At 32.4% G+C, this 16658-nt stretch overlaps 1 protein-coding gene and 1 pseudogene across 1 annotated transcript in view; one reads left to right on the forward strand and one right to left on the reverse strand.

Moving 5' to 3' along the window:
- The window catches only part of NEGR1 (neuronal growth regulator 1), a 1034996-nt gene that overhangs the window by 143481 nt on the left and 874857 nt on the right, over positions 1–16658 (forward strand). The gene's annotated exons all lie outside the window — the stretch shown is intronic.
- LOC512165 (small ribosomal subunit protein eS1-like) lies at positions 8985–9815 on the reverse strand (annotated as a pseudogene).

Genomic DNA, 16658 nt, shown 5'->3' on the forward strand with positions numbered 1-16658 from the left:
CTAGCCACTATCCTTTTATTATAAAGAACAATTACATGATGACAGATACTCTCATTGTATTATTATCTGACACAGCAAAGTCTTAAGTGTATTCAACAAATGCTGAGAGAACGTCTTCTATTTTACAGGTGCATTGTAAGTTTCTGTATGTATCTACTGAATTAATTGTAAACTATACACATTTTTAAACTATGTGTTTTTATGGACACTTACATACAAGGTAAAAACAATCTACTTCATAAATAGTTTGAAAAATATGAAATTAAAGACAATAGAAGCTACTATAGAAGTTTTTTTTTTTTAATTTTCACTTTTATCCTCAAATTATTAAATACTGTGTTATCTTTCAACTTGATATTTGTATATTACTGAATTTAAGTTGGGGTGATATTTAGTTAGGCTAAAGTCTACTTCACTAAACCTTTCCAAAAATCTGAAGAATATGATAAGGTTCACAGTAATGTTATCCATAATTAGCTTTATTTTTTTTTGTTAAAAATAAAGCTTTATTTTTTTGTTAATTTAGGTCAACTCTTCAAGTTTATTGCTTGCCACTTGAAGATTAATAGCTCAACAAGTGGAACTCTGAACTTTTTGGAAATATACTACATTATTTTGTATATAATATTATTTATTTATTTGGATAAATATAAATCTTTCATAATAATAATTTAATCCTGTAATAGACACTATTATAATCCTTTAGGCAAGAGAAATGGAGGCACATAAGAGATGGATACATTTCCATAAGTTGTGTCTCTGGAGTCTGTGATCTTCAATTAGTCAGTTCAGTCATGTCCAACTCTTGCGACCCCGTGGACTGCAGCACATCAGACTTCCCTGTCCATCACCAAATTTCAGAGTTTGCTGTGATCTTAACAAATTCAAAGACTGCCTCTCTGAAAAGCTTTTTGTAAATAAATGGTTATGATCATGGGTGAATAATGGTTTCCAATTTTTTGTCCCCTTTGCCATTGCCTAATTGATAATGAGGGAGAATTCATTCCTGGATAATGAGAGTTATTTTAATATTTCATCACTCATGTTATTCAGATTGTGTTTGTTCATGTGCTTTTTACTATCTCACTCACTAAACACCTCCTATGTGTTAGGTTCTGTGGTATGCATTGAACAAAACCAAAAGGTTTCCTGTGTTGATTACCTGAAGAGTGAGGAAAAGCTAAGATACATAAAGAGAATTAGTTATTTATTATTAAAGGTTCAGTTGCTCAGTCATGTCTGACTCTTGTTAACCCCTAGACTGCAGCATGCCAGGCTTCCCTGTCCAGGAGCTTGCTCAAACTCATGTCCATTTCCATCATATCAGTGATGCCATGAAACCATCTTGTCCTCTGTCATCCCCTTCTCCTCCTGCCTTCAGTCTTTACTAGCATCAGGATATTTTCCTACCAGTCAGCTCTTCACATCTGAAGGCCAAAAGTGTTGGAGCTTCAGCTTCAGCTTCAGCATCAATCCTGACAATGACTATTCGGGATTGATTTCCTTTAGAATTGACTGGTTTGATCTCCTTGCTGTCCAAGGGACTCTCAAGAGTGTTTTCCAGCACCACAGTTCAAAAATATCGATACTTCGGAACTCAGCCTTCTTTATGGTCCAACTCTCACATCCATACATGACTACTGGAAGAACCATAAGTTTGACCATACAGACCTTTGTTGGCAAAGTAATGTCTCTGCTTTTTAATATACTGTCTAGGTTTGTCATGGCTTTTCTTCCAAGGAGCAAGCTTCTTTAAATTTCATGTCTTCAGTCACAATTCACAATGATTTTGGAGCCCAAGAAAATAAAGTCTGTCACTATTTCCATTGTTTCCCCATCTAAAGGCCAAAGTTAAAACCACAATGTCATATGTGAAGTCTCATTGCTTATGGTACAGGAATAGCAAAATTTGTGAAATGTTATCTCCTGTGGAGACCTTCATTCTGAATCTCTAGCAACCATGAAACATATTTATGAAGCACCTCACTGCCAGTCATTGTACCAGATGTGCAAATAAAACAACACAGCATATGACAAACATATCTCTTACCACCAAAGAGTCTAACCACCCCCAGCCATCTCCATCACCGGTTGCCCATTCATTGTCCATTTGCTAGTGCTCTCTCTGTCATTCTTCAGTTACTATTTCTGATTGCTTGCAACACAAACACAGATGCCACACAAACATTCTCACACACATTCAGAGATTGATTCACTCATCAGATAATGCAACTGATTGGAACATGCTAGCCAGAAATGTCTAATAGGAGATTTTGGATACTCTTCTTTTTTCTCGGTATCATGCATTTTAGCTAAAACGATATGTTTTCACTTAAAGATGATTGGAACAGGAACCAAAAAAAAAAAAAAAAAAAGGTATTGTTTAAGCCAGATTTAGTATTTGAGTGACTGTTGCAGTTAGGATTAAATGATATTGTGTACATAATGTTCCTTGAAAGATAACAGACATTCAACAGATTAATTATTTGCCTATATGAGAAAATGTATGAAAGTAATTTTAAACCATAAAGCAATATGTATTTTCTCCCTTTCTCTCTCTCTCTCCCCTATCTATCTCAATCAGTCAATCAGATTATTATGTTTAATATTCATCTTATTTTATTGCCTGTCTAAAGTGATTGTGGTAGTGGAAAACTATCTTTTCTGTTGAATCATTCACATCACATTGGTTGTGGGACAGTTGTTTTGGTAGTAATAATTTCGTTGTATCCTAAAATTGTATTTAAAATATGAAAATTGGCTTACTTATGTGGAAGATCAGTAGTATTTGTCATAACCGTGAATCTTTATTTCCATGCTTTCTGGTTCAGAATTACCTTTTGCTTTGTAGAATTCTTTTTTTTTTTTTTTTAAATCACACTTTGACCAAGGGAAACCTCCCTAACAAAGCATTAAATTTTGAAATCTAAGTATGAATTATCTCTGCGTTCAGGAGGGCATGGAGTTGGAGTCTGATGAAGTAGAATGAAAAATGATCTATGGATCCTCTCCAGTTTCTGCTGTTTCATTCTCTGATACAGAGTTGCTTTGTTAAAGAGACGGCTTCTTTATCAGGATATTTATGATGATTGCATGGGTATGGTGTGCATGCAGTTACTTCATTCCCTTTCTTTATTAACTTCTGACTTTTTTATTATCATGCTTTTTCTTTTTGCTATAAATAGTTAATTATTACCTTGATAGCACTGAGTAAAAACTTCTAGTTTTTTACTTGTACTAACTGTCATTGTTTGACTAGAGATTTATTTTTGCTAAACCCCTACCATGCTAGACAGCCATAAACCAAGGGACACACTGCATTAAGGGAAAATCCTTCTTTTGTGGCAATTCAACCCAAGGGAGTGTGTATGATTCCAAGTTCATTTAAAAAAAACAACAACAACTATTTATTAAGGGCCTGTAGATTTTGTCAAAGAGGTGTAGTTACCATCATTTAAACAAAGAGTTCCACTAATCAAATCTTAGAAAAATATATTGCTTTAATTAAGCTGTCACTGTTGACCAATATTATTACTGTTGATTTGTTAAAATAAAGTTCAATAAAAGGTCTCAATAAATTTAGTAGCAATCCTGTTGATTGTGGTGTATTGTAATAAGAGAATAAATTACTTAAATTTTAGTAACCAACTTCCAAATAAGTTCAAGATAATGCATAAGGATGAGTGTGCAATCTTCTTTATTAAATGTGTGATATGTTTATATCTTTTAATCTAATTCCCTGGTGTAAATTCATGACATGTCAATACTAAAATGTCTGGATAAAATTTAACATTTATAATTTTATAATTCCTTAGACATGATAGGTACAGAAACTTGCTTATTTCAGAAATAAGCCATGTCCGTGGATTAGTCCATATATTTCCAGTTGTATCTTTGGTATTCATGGTCTATCTTTCTGTACTAGTGAGCTACTTTGTGGTTTCTTGAATTGACCATATGGATTACATATGAATTATACACATGAGTCTTTTTCCCTAGGATGTCCCCCTTTTCTAACATAATATTCTTAATTTAATATGCTCCCAAGTAGTTTGTGCGTACTTCTGTGTTGCTGTTGTTTAGTTGGCTCGGTTGTGTCTAACTCTTTGCGATCCCATATACTTATTTCCCCATCTATATGCCATGAAGTGATGGGACTGGATGCCATGATCTTAGTTTTTTGAATTTTGAGTACTTCTGTGTTAGTACTTATTATATTACATGGCATTCATATGATGTTGGTGAGTATAACTGTGGTGTCTACATCTTTAATCTTTATAGCCATATCAAACAGAAAATTATCTGGCACATGTTAGATGTTCAAGATATCTCTATTGAAAAAAATTAACAATTTTAACTTCCTTTCAAATCTAAATATATCTTTCTTAGAAAATTATACTGAAAGAATGACAAGGTGAAAATTTCCTTTCTTATCTAATCATAATATTTATCAATAATATATCTAATTGATGATGCCCCAGAAATAATTGGTTATTATTTTGTATGTATTTCATTGCATACAGCAAATTGAATGCATTATTTCATTAAAAAATTAACAATTTAGTTCACATGAAAGACAATTTATAATTTATATTCAAAATAACTGTCTAAGAAAAAGCAGTTTTTATATTGTTCATGTTACTTGGTATAAAACTAGAGTTCCTGAAGCAAATATACATGTATTATAATCTGCCTCTAAAAATTATTAAAAATATAAGTGTCTCTTTGGAATCAAGATAGAATTCTGACCCTAAACTTAAGTCTTTGCCCAATTTCTACTTATTTCTAATATATATTGCTATTAAACTCTTTCCCTTTACTACAGATTGTATGTAAATTTCATGAAAGCAAAATTAACTTCAGACATCTATCACTTAAACAAGAACATGTTTGTTATTTTTAAGCAATAATATACATTTTATATAAAATATGGAAAAACTTTCAGTAAATGAAAATTTTCTAGTATTTCTCAAAAGTGTTCCTTAATTATTTCCTCTTCTATTTTTTTTATAAATATGAAATTGTCTGAAATCATTTGAAGTGCAGAATACAGACACAAGTAGAAATAGAAGCTGAGGAATTGATAGGGTGACATGGATTCAGAAATCAGATTCTCCCTTCACAACCAGTTTTTCTCTGTGGTTCAGTTTATTAGAACTAAAGGTCTCTTTCAAAATTATTTGACCATTTAATTCCTGATTATTGGACATAATTTAATAATATGATGCTTCTGGAGAATATCAAGCAACAATGAGGTGGTAAACTTACCTATTGGCTAGACTCCAAAAACAAGGAAAGTTATAAGATCAGCTATAGTTACCAGTACTAAACATCCAAAATGGGATAGAGAAAATTTTAGCCCAAACCTGGCTATTGTCAAAGGAGGCATGGTAGATGGAAAAGAAATAATTTAATTGAAATTATTTACAATATGTAATATAAATGTGGTCTAAGAAAATAAATACTCCTGTTTTATAACTTCTTCCATGCTTTTGAAACTTTTGTAATGTTTAAACTCTACTGCCTCAGAATAAAATATTTTATGTTTAAAAATAAATGAAGAATAAGGATGGGGAACAAATGTATACCTGTGGCAGATTCATTTCAATATTTGGCAAAACTAATACAATATTGTAAAGTTTAAAAATAAAATAAAATTAAAAAAATAAAAATAAATGAAGAATAAATAAAAGTATAAAGAATAACATAACACTCTACCTCCCAAATAGATATAACAACTGCTGACACTTCAAGCTGCTTATTTTGTATCTTTTATTTTTAAAAGAATAACATATTACAGCAAGAAAAACATGAAAAATAGAATATTATAAATCAAACTCAGAATTTTTCACTCCATAATTTTCTTTTCTCCTAACCTTAAGTTATGTCATAAGCAAAGTGAAGTTGGCATGTATGTATACCTCCTACATTTTTATGCTGTATATAATAGTAATAATACCCATTTAATATATTTTAAAAAGCATAAATTGTACCATGCATGCATGCTAAGTCACTTCAGTTGTGTTCAGTTCTTTGCGAGTCCATGACTATAGTCCACCAGGTTCCTCTGTTCATGGAATTCTCCAGGCAAGAATACTGGACTGCGTGGCCATGGCCCTCTCCCGACCCAAGGATTGAACTTGCATTTACTGAGGTTCCTACATGCAGGCAGATTCTTTACCTATGGGAGATTTTACCATACATTATGTATATTTTGATCATTTCCTTTTTTTCCCACTAACATGCCATTTTGGTGACTTATTCATGTCTAAAATAATGCTCTAGTTCATTCGTGTTATCTGCTTTATAGTATTGTATGAATATAGTTTCCAGGATATTTCTCTTTATTCATTCTTCCTCCGTTTCTCCCTCCCTCCCTCCTTTCCTTCCTTCCTTGCTTCCTTCTTTTAGATATATTTTATTTTGTTGTTGGTGGTGCATCCAGTCTGATGGTTGCAATTCATATTCCTTTCCCCATGATACCACTTTTAAATTGTTTATATTTCTGCTTTTATAATAGTTGTCTTTGGATTTTTACAAATATATTCAATTTGACAATACACTAAAGTTTGTAGCTTTATCCTCCGCCTAAACATTCCAGGATTCAGAATGCTTAAATATTGATTTTCCTCACATGTAACCTTTGATGTTATTCTATATTGTCTTAATTCTATAGTTTTAACTCACCATTGTAAATTATTGTGGTGCATATTGAGATTTACTAAAATCATTAATTTTTATGCTTACTGTTGATATTTTCACCCTACACCCTTCTCCTGAATTTTGTATATTTCCTTCTTTTCTACCCAAGTACATTGAGCAACAATATATGAAGAACATTCTGTTGTATCAGAAAATGTCTTCGCTGACAGTGAAGTTCAAATGGGTCTCTTCAGTGACAGTTCAGATGGGTCTAGAATTCAAGGGTCATAGATATTTTCCTTAAGCAGCTTGAAAATTATATTGTATTTATATATTTTATTAATGCTGTTTATAAGTCACGTAATAATCCATTTGTTGTTCCTCTATATATATTTTGATTTTCCATATGATATTGCTTATATGTGAAATTAAAAAAAAGATATAAATGAACTTATATACAAAACAGAAATAGACCCACAGACATAGAAAACAAACTTATGGTTACCAAAGGGGAAAGCAGAGGGAGGGATACATTAGGAGTTTTGGATTAACATATACACACTACTATGTATTAAGTAGATATCCAGCAAGGACCTTTTGTATAGTACAGGGGACTATATTCAATATTTTGTAGTAACCCATAAAGGAAAAGAGTCTGAAAACATAGATATACATGTATCATGATGCATGTATACATGAATCAGTTTGATGTACATCTGAAACTAGTATAACATTGTAAATCAACAGTGCTTCAATAAAAAAAAATTAAATAAATCATATAATTATCTCAATAAATGCAGAAAAAGCATTTGACAAAACTCAACATCCAATTTGTGATTTAAAAGAATTATCCCATAAAAGTAAGTATACAGGAAACATATCTCAACATAATAAATGCCATTTATGACAAAGCCACAGTTAAAACGCTTCTCAGTTTTTTCCTCTAAAATCAGGAATGAGGCAAGGATGCCCAGTCTCACAAGGTGGGAGTGTGGGACTCAGAGATACAACCTACTATGTATAAGATAGATAAGCAACAAGGATATATTGTATAACACAAGGAAATATAGGCATTATTTTATAATTATATATTAAGTACAACCTATAAAAATATTGGGATCATAAGATGTATGCCAGAAATTAATATTGTGTATCAGCTATACTTCAGTTGTAAAAATCTAGCTTTAAATTCTGTTTCTGGCACCATGTAATTCTCTCATTTATATCTAATTTTTGGAACTTCAAAAACATGAATATTTCTAAGTCAATTTATAAAATGTAATTTAGTATTTTATATTTTTGTAATAAGAAAGAACTCCACATCAGCTAGGGTTGCTTTATTGTCTAATGTGCTTCATCACATACTTAAGTCTTAGAATTTGTTCACGTCATTGGCTAAAATTCTTAATACTATAGCAAGGGACGTGGTGCCTGTGCATCTGGAGCCTTAAGAATTGCTTATGTCACACTGTGTGTGTATGGATGTTTGTTTGTGCATGTGTGTTTAGGATGTTAAGTTTTGAGTATTCTTTTTTGCCAATACATATTTAAATAAAATTTGAATTTAGGTCACATGTTAAATAATTTATCAATATCAAATGTTTATGATCAGAAATAAACATCAGAAAAATCTCTCAAAACTCAATTGCAATGAAAAAAGGAATTGGAAAAAAAAAGACTAGAGCTTATATTTCTGTTTTCTTTAATGTTATGTTTTATTTCATATTAAGAATAATCTGAATTTCCTGGTGTATATTTACAATAAAAGATTGTGTCTTTCCCTTCTTCTAAAATTTCTTAAGAGAAAGGCTGACGTTACTGAATTGAGACCTGTTTTACTTCCAATGTAGGCCTATGAAAGTGAAAGTGAAAGTCACTCAGTCATCTCCGACTCTTTGAGACCTCATGGACTATACAGTCCGTGGAATTCTCCAGGCTAAAATCCTGGAATGGGTAGCTTGTCCCTTCTCCAGGGAATATTCCCAACTGAGGGATCAAATCCAGATCTCCCACATTGCAGGCAGATTCTTTACCAGCTGGAGTTACCAGGAAAGCCCAAGAATACTTGAGTGGGTAGCCTATCCCTTCTCCAGCAGATCTTCTTAACCCAGGAATGAAACTGGGGTCTTCTGCATTGCAGGTGGATTCTTTACCAGCTGAGCCACCAAGGAAACCCATCTAGGCATATAGTGCTATAAAATTCCCCTGAATACTGTTCAACAACATGCCACAAATTTCTTATTTTTCTTTTTTTGACTCATGAGTTATCTAGAAGTATTTTATCTAGTTCCAGTTTGGGGACATTTCCAGGAAATTTTATTTATTTATTTATTTTACCACAAATAAGATCTTTTATTTGTCACCATTAAGTCTGCATTTTAAACTGATTCTTGGACTGGTGGCTTGTGTCCATCAGCTCGTTCAACTTTAGCACCTGTCTCATCCCCAGTAGCTTTTCCAGAACTACTACCTTCACCATATAGCTCCATGAGTTTTCCCAATTCAAATTTGGGCTTCTTCAGCATTTCTAACGAAGACATCATGGAGTGGATAAATAGATTGGCAAGCCTTTTCTATGTCTTTTCCAATGCTATCTGGAATCAATTTATTGACCACCTCTTTCAAATCATTGTCTGCACCTCTGGGGTCATGATTTCCATCATCTGGTGCACCTGCTGGTGCTGGGCGTAAGAGGTCTTCCGAATCTGACTGTCGCGCTTTTTAGTAAAACCCACACAGAACAGACGAAGCAAGTAACCATCGGTCGTCTTGACATCAACGTGGGCTTCAATCATGGTCTGCCATTTTTTGACCATGGAGCACATTTTGTCACGGGATAAGATCCATACCATGAAAATTAGGCAGGTTTTGCCCTGAACATCCTCAGTAATTAGCTTGAATTTTCTAAATGCTACTTCACCATTCTGCAGATCAGCAAGACTCACTTCAAAAACACGACCTTTGAGGCCATCAGATGCGATTTTGGTTCCTTGAGTTCTCGTAACCAATGTTTTCCCAATATTCCTTATATTGAACATAGCTGGTGCTTTCACATCATACCAGTCTTTTTTAGAAAATGGGTCAACCACTTTCTTTTTGGCTCCCTTTTTGCCTCCTTTCGTAAGGCGCTTGTTCTTGTCGATCGCCATGGTGCCGCTCAGAGAGCCAAAAGGTATTTATTTTTTTTAATTGCAATTTAATTTCACTGTGGAAAGAGAACATACTAAGACTTGAATTTTATCTATTGAGACAATTTTTTATGAGCCAGAATAAAGCCTATCTTGATACATATTTCACGTGCACTTGAAGAGAATGTATACCGTGCTGTGTCTGGTAGAGTATTCTATAAACATAAAATTACAATAAGTTCATTGATGGTGTTAAAGTGTTTCATATCATAAAAGATGCTTTTTCTTATTCTATTATTATTAATAGATACTTAAGAAACCTTTAACTTTAACTGTGGATTTGCCATTTATTCTTTCAGTTTTAGAGCATGACTTTATATATTTTGAAACTTTTTATTAGGTGAAATTAATTTAGGGTTTTGTCCTCTTGAATTATTTACATCTTATAATTATGAACACACCTTCTTTATCTCTGGTATATTCTTTGCTCTGAAGTAAGGGTTTTTTTTGTTGTTGTTGTTGTTGTTCTGTTATTTGTATAATGATCCCAACTTCCTTCTGATTAGTCTTGTGTAGAGTATGTTAGCCCATCTTTGAATTTTAACTTATTTATGCCTTTATATTTATGGTGTATTTCTGGCTATATAGAATAGGTTCTTGCTTTTTGTAATCCAGTTTGACAATCTCTGCCTTTTAACTGGGATGTTGAGAACATTTTCCATTTAGTTTGATTATCAGTATATTACATTTAGGTCTATGATCTTGCTTTTTTTTTGTCTTATTTGTTCCTTATTCCACTTTTGCTCTTTTTTTTTTTTTTTCGCCTTTTGGCATCTTAAATATTCTCACCACCAAAAAAGAAATGGTAGATATGAGATATGGTAGAGATAGTGGTGTTAACTACTTCTGTGGTTGTACACATTTTGATTTATATAACTGTATCAAATCAACATGTAGGACCCCTTAAACTTACACAATGGTATGTGACAATTATATCTCAAAAAAGCTGGAAAATAGTATTTTACTATATAGTATAAAAAATTTTTACTTTGTTTTGTCTCATTAGCTTACCTCCTTGAAAGAATAAATTTTTATGGGAAAAAAGCATTTCTCATTGCATTTTTATTCTCACTATGAAAGCACAATTTAACATCAAAAGGTACATTTTTCAGATATGAAAAGAATTTTGTATTTATTAATTCATATCAAAAGATTTGGCTTCCAAGTAGTAATTTAGACTGTAGGAGCTATATATTTAAAGCTAATCAAATTTATGATGGATTTTTTCCTGCATATCTGCAAAAGTGACAAGCTAGTTAATTTAAAAGTATGGATTGATTAATAACTCTGTCTATGAGTCTTTATTTGTAGATGAATATAGTTGTGGCAAACTAATTTTTTTAATTTTAAAAGAATGATATGTATGTATTGTTAAAGCTATTTTTAAAAAGTCTTGTAGTTTTTCAAGAAATCTTAAAATTAGCTGAACAGATATCTTTTCCGATTCAAATAAATAAAATCTCAAAGACAACTTGAAGACGCCTTCATGACTGTTTAGTAAAAGAAAAAATTTTAGCTCCCTTCCACTATTGGCTAGTTTTTACTTCACCAATAGATCTTTGAAATCCTCTGGCCCTTGCACTATACACTTTAGATTCTGTTTCAAATTTTAAAATAATCATCTTTTAATTTTACAGCATAAGTGCCTTAAATAGAAGGTGGCAACTGTCTTTTAGAATATATTATACATGTTATTTTTGTTCTTGATTGCTATAAAATCAGCTGAGATTTGGTGATTTCTCTTTTCACTCACTGGAGTTATAAGCTGCCCTGTGTTAATAGTAAAGTTCATGAATAGTGATATCATATTAATTAAAGAAGTGTCATTTCAAAAGTGTACTACATTTCAAAATGAAGTGATGCTCCTCATTACTAATACTCCTAATACTCCATATTAGGGAGTTTAAGCAGAGGGCTTCCCATAACGGCGCTATGGTTTTAACAGGACCATTATGGCAATAGGATTAAGAAGAGACTAGGTGTGAAACTGTCTAAGCAGGATACCAAATTTCAGACTATTGTCATAATCCCAGCAAGAGGTAATGGTGAATTGGTTCGGGTACTAACAACTCAGTGAAAGGGGTTATATTCTCAATATATTTTGAAGGCAGAGTTAGCAGTATTTTCTGATAAATGGGATATGAAGTATCAGAGCAAAAAAAAACCAAAAAGGAATGAAGGATGACTCTAAGCTATTTCTTCTGAACAATTACAAGTGGAATAGATATGCCATTAACTGAGAGAGTAATCAACATTATTTATTTCCATTCATTTTCATTCATTCTCTTAAACCTGGCAATTTGATTCTACTCCAAACCCTGGAAATAAATTGGACCTTCAGATGCCTTCCTGCTTGCCTACGCTGCAGCATTTTATTACTTTGATCTCTTAGGAAACTCTTCCCCCTTAACTTTCATATCACTTGTCATTATCCCTACTTGGCCAAAAGTCTTTGCTGTATGTTTCTTTCTCAGTCACTGTTTGTGATTCACTTTCACATTCACTTTCACTGATTTTGGTATATAAAGCAATTAACAAAATTGTGTACCTATTAATAAATAACTTAAATGTTGACTGAATGTGATTTATTCTTTTTTGCTCTAGGATGTACTGCTGTTAGCATGACTAAATATAGAAAAACAAAGGCATTTTTCTCAAGTGACTAAATATGTATCAAACAATATAAATATGGCTTCAGAAATTTTAGCCTTATTCAAGAAATTTAACAATATCATTTAAAAGGGTTAAGTATTCTTAAACCAGAGCAATTTAATAGAAAATGTTTGTTGCATTTTGTAAAATGACTTTACTTAAAAATGTATAGAATTTCTGAAATGATTTCATTTAGCGTGAATGGTCACTTTTAAATGGCTTCCATAAGTATTTATAGTATAAAAATCATTTCATGCAATTTATGAATATTTTCTATTATTATTTCAATTTCAAATTATTACTGTGAGTTATGTTTATGCTGTGGCACCTCTGTTTATTATCCTTCACACGTGGGGCAGTGATTTATTTTTCAGATATACAGATTTCATCATTTATTGGCGTACTTTAATATTTTTTGTCTTGATTGCCCAAATGTTTTGCACCTGTTCTTGTGAATATGTGTTAGTCTTAAAGTGATTTAACACAATCGCAAAATCTTAATGTAATGCTTTATCATGATCCAATGTGATTATATTGTGTAATGCAACCTTAGCTTATGTTTCTACACTCTTTGAGCTTTTAACGACCTATATCCTGTAGCTAATGAGAAATATTTCATGCTTTACTTAATGTGATCATCAACGGGAGATAAGATTTTTATCCAGATAATTCAAAGTTTAGATTAAGTAGTTCTTTAAGATTCTCTGGGCTTCCCTGGTGGCTCAGAGGGTAAGCCTGTGGAAGGTCAGTACCTTTAAATGAAGTTATTAATATTCTTTTGAATATATGTTCTCATACCATTTACTTTCTTCCTAAAATACTTTTCTAATTAATGTTTATCAGTGATTTTATTTTGTGTTTTGTTTTCTTTTAACCAGTTAGAAATAATGTTGTTTACTTCCACTTTCTCGTTTAGATTTTGGAAGGAATGGTATATGATTGTAAATATATGTTTGCATTTATTTCCCTTTAGTTTTAGAAAGAGAAACATTGTGAGTTAAATATTCTCTGATTGTGATGAACTGTGTGTCTTTCCAAGGATGTTTTATCAAAGACTTGAGGGCACTAAAGACTGTTGGCTGCTTCTTTGTTAGTTTATTTTACATATAAAATGCATATGTGTAAAGTGGCAAGCCTTATTGGGAGTTACTTAACAAATTAGACTATAATGCCAACTTAATAAGTTTTGAATCTTCAACATTTCATTATACAAAAGCTAAATATTTTTAGAAAATTTCTAGTGGTAATAACTAATAACATATAACAAATTTCAATTTTTACATTTGTGAGTGCTAATATTCATATAGACTGGCTCACAGGGATGGTGTTATTACCTGTTGGGAGGCAATTTTCCATGGTGTTTTTATACATTGTGTGACAACTTTTGTCCTTGACTATCTTTTCAAGGATGTTTCCGAAGCAAGCAGACTTAGAAGAAAGAGATGTTATCTTCCTCCATGGCAAAAAATGGATTGTTTTGAGTTTACTTTAATCAAAATAAGATCTCCCTCTGGAGAAAGTGTTGAAGAGGCTTGCTGAAACCCTCTTATAGAATTGGTTTTTTTCTAAATTCAGAAATCCTCCACTGTAACATAAGCCTACTTTATAGTATCCATCTAAGTCATTCAGCATCACCACCTTGTTTCTTGGGATGGAAGGGAATTGATGAGAATCTGAAGCTTGTATTGAGTAATAAAGTTCTTGTCTCTGATCCAAGAGTCTACTGTCAGTCTTAAGTGTGGAATGCTGACATATTAACTTACAAGTAGGATAAAATCTCTGACCTTTGACAGTTCTTGATACTACAGTTGTTTTACAGAAGAAATAACAGGCTCAGGCAAAGTAAAAAACTAGCCCAACTCCCTAGAAGTCATTAATAACATATAGAAGTAGAACCTGGTCTCTGGCTCTAGGTTTGTGCCATTACATGATGCTGCCTCTAAGCATGTGGACTTTCACCCTATAATGTTAAATTTATGTATCTCGGAAAGTGACAGAAGCTAAAAACACAGTCAGGACTCTCTGGCAGTTAATTTTAGTAGTGAAGACTTATTCAGACATTAATAAAACAACATATATTCATTAAGATTCAGTTATGTATTCAGTATAGCTAACAGAGATATTTTTTAAAAATAATATATTTTTATATTAAAAAATTGACAAATAAAAATAATGATTGTTTCAGAGTTTTGTAGCTGTAGTTTTAAAATTGTAGTTTGGTTTTGAAAATTTTGTTCCTAGAATTTGTAAAGATCAAGAAATAAATAATATGGAGAGAGTAATACAAAACTCTCATCTCCACCAGTACCTTTTTTCTCCAAAATGCTTCTCTCCCTGTCCCTCTTTTACTCTCTCTCTAATAAGTACACATGCAAATGTATTTTGTGATGACTTTCAAGAGGAAATCACATTGCCTAATAGACTATCACTAGTAGTCCTACAATTTTTGTTTAGGATTCAGTATTCTTGCTATCATAAGGCAAATTTACTTCAGTGTTGGGAAGGCTGTCTATGAGGAACACCAAAATGTAATAAAATTTTGAACTAAAAGTTTAGACACTACAATCTACTCTCATCTGTGTCACCAGCTGTATGACCATTGTCATATCACTTAACTTGTTTGCTTTTCAATTTTTTGTCCTAGGGAAAAAAAGTATTGATCATTTTCAATTATTTTAAAGGGCTTTCACACACTTCCACCAGTTCTAGCAGTTGACATTTCTTGATTTGGAGTAAGAAATATGAAACTTTCAAAAGAAACATAGGTCTCATTATTGCATTACATTACTTCATAAATAATTGAATACAATAAGCATTAGCTTCCCTCATAGCTCAGTCAGTAAAGAATCTGCCTGCAATGCAGGAGACCTGGGTTTGATTCCTGGGTCGGGACGATTCCTGGGTCAGAGAAGGAAATGGCTATCAACTCCAGTATTCTTTCCTGGAAAATCCTATGGACAGAGAAGCCTGGCAGGCTATAGTCCATGGGGTCATAAGAGTCAGACATGACTTAGCGAGTAAACCACCACCTCCAAGCATTAGCTACTATATTTGATCTATTTAATATTCTTTTTGTGTTCTACTTATATCCATACTAGCAGTAATATTTCCTTGCAATTTTCATAAAATAAACTGCTGTTTTATGTTAATGCTGAATTTCATAATAATCTTATTTGCCAATAACTTATAGATAGTAGGTGTATGTAGTTCATATACCACTACTATGTAATTAAGGGACCAAATTTAAAATTTTAATTGCATATAAAATAAAGGACATTTTATATTGTCCTCTATATCATAGTCCAACTCTTGGCATCCTATAGTAATTACAGTGCTATGAAAATTGTGTTATTCTATTATTACTATAGAGACTATGAACAAACTTCAAGATAAAATAAAATTCAATCTTAAAAAAGTGAAAGTAATAGCAGTCACAAATAAAAAGACATGTGCTTCTTGGAAGAAAAGCTATGACAAAACTAGACAGCATATTAAAAGGCAGAGACATCACTTTGCCTACAAAGGTTTGTATAGTCAAAGCTTTGCTTTTTCCAGCAGTCATGAACAGATTGTAAATTGGAACATAAAGAAGGCTGTGCACCAAAAAATTGATGCCTTCAAATTGTGGTGCTGGGGAAGACTCTTGAGAGTCCCTTGGAAGGTACTCTTGGAAGGTAAGGAGATCAAACCAGTCAGTCAGTCATAAAGGAAATCAATCCTGAATATTTATTGAAAGAACTGATTCTGAAGTCAAATCCTATACTTTGGCCATCTGATGCAAAGAACTGACTCATTGGAAGAGACCCTGATGCTGGGAAAGATTGAAAGCAGGAGAAGAAGAGGGTGGCAGAGGATATGGTTGGATGGTACCACCAGCACTGAGTTTGAGCACAACTCTGGGAAACAGTGAAGCACAGGGAAGCTTGTCGTGCTGTATTCCATGAGGCCACAGAGTCAGACCTGACTTAGTGGATGAACAATAATAAAAATACATATGCCCCAGCTTATGTGCTCATGTAGAGTTTTATTTGGGACATTCAGTTTTTCATTAAAGAAGGAAGGCTTTTTACATAGCTTGCATAATAATCTTTCTTTGTGCTTTGTTAGGTAGATATAATAGGAAATTTGAATGATAAATCATCACAGTAATACATTTTGCAATAGTGACTGTATACA

The sequence above is a fragment of the Bos taurus genome, chromosome 3 (assembly GCF_002263795.3).
Source record: "Bos taurus isolate L1 Dominette 01449 registration number 42190680 breed Hereford chromosome 3, ARS-UCD2.0, whole genome shotgun sequence".
Taxonomy (NCBI): domain Eukaryota; kingdom Metazoa; phylum Chordata; class Mammalia; order Artiodactyla; family Bovidae; genus Bos; species Bos taurus.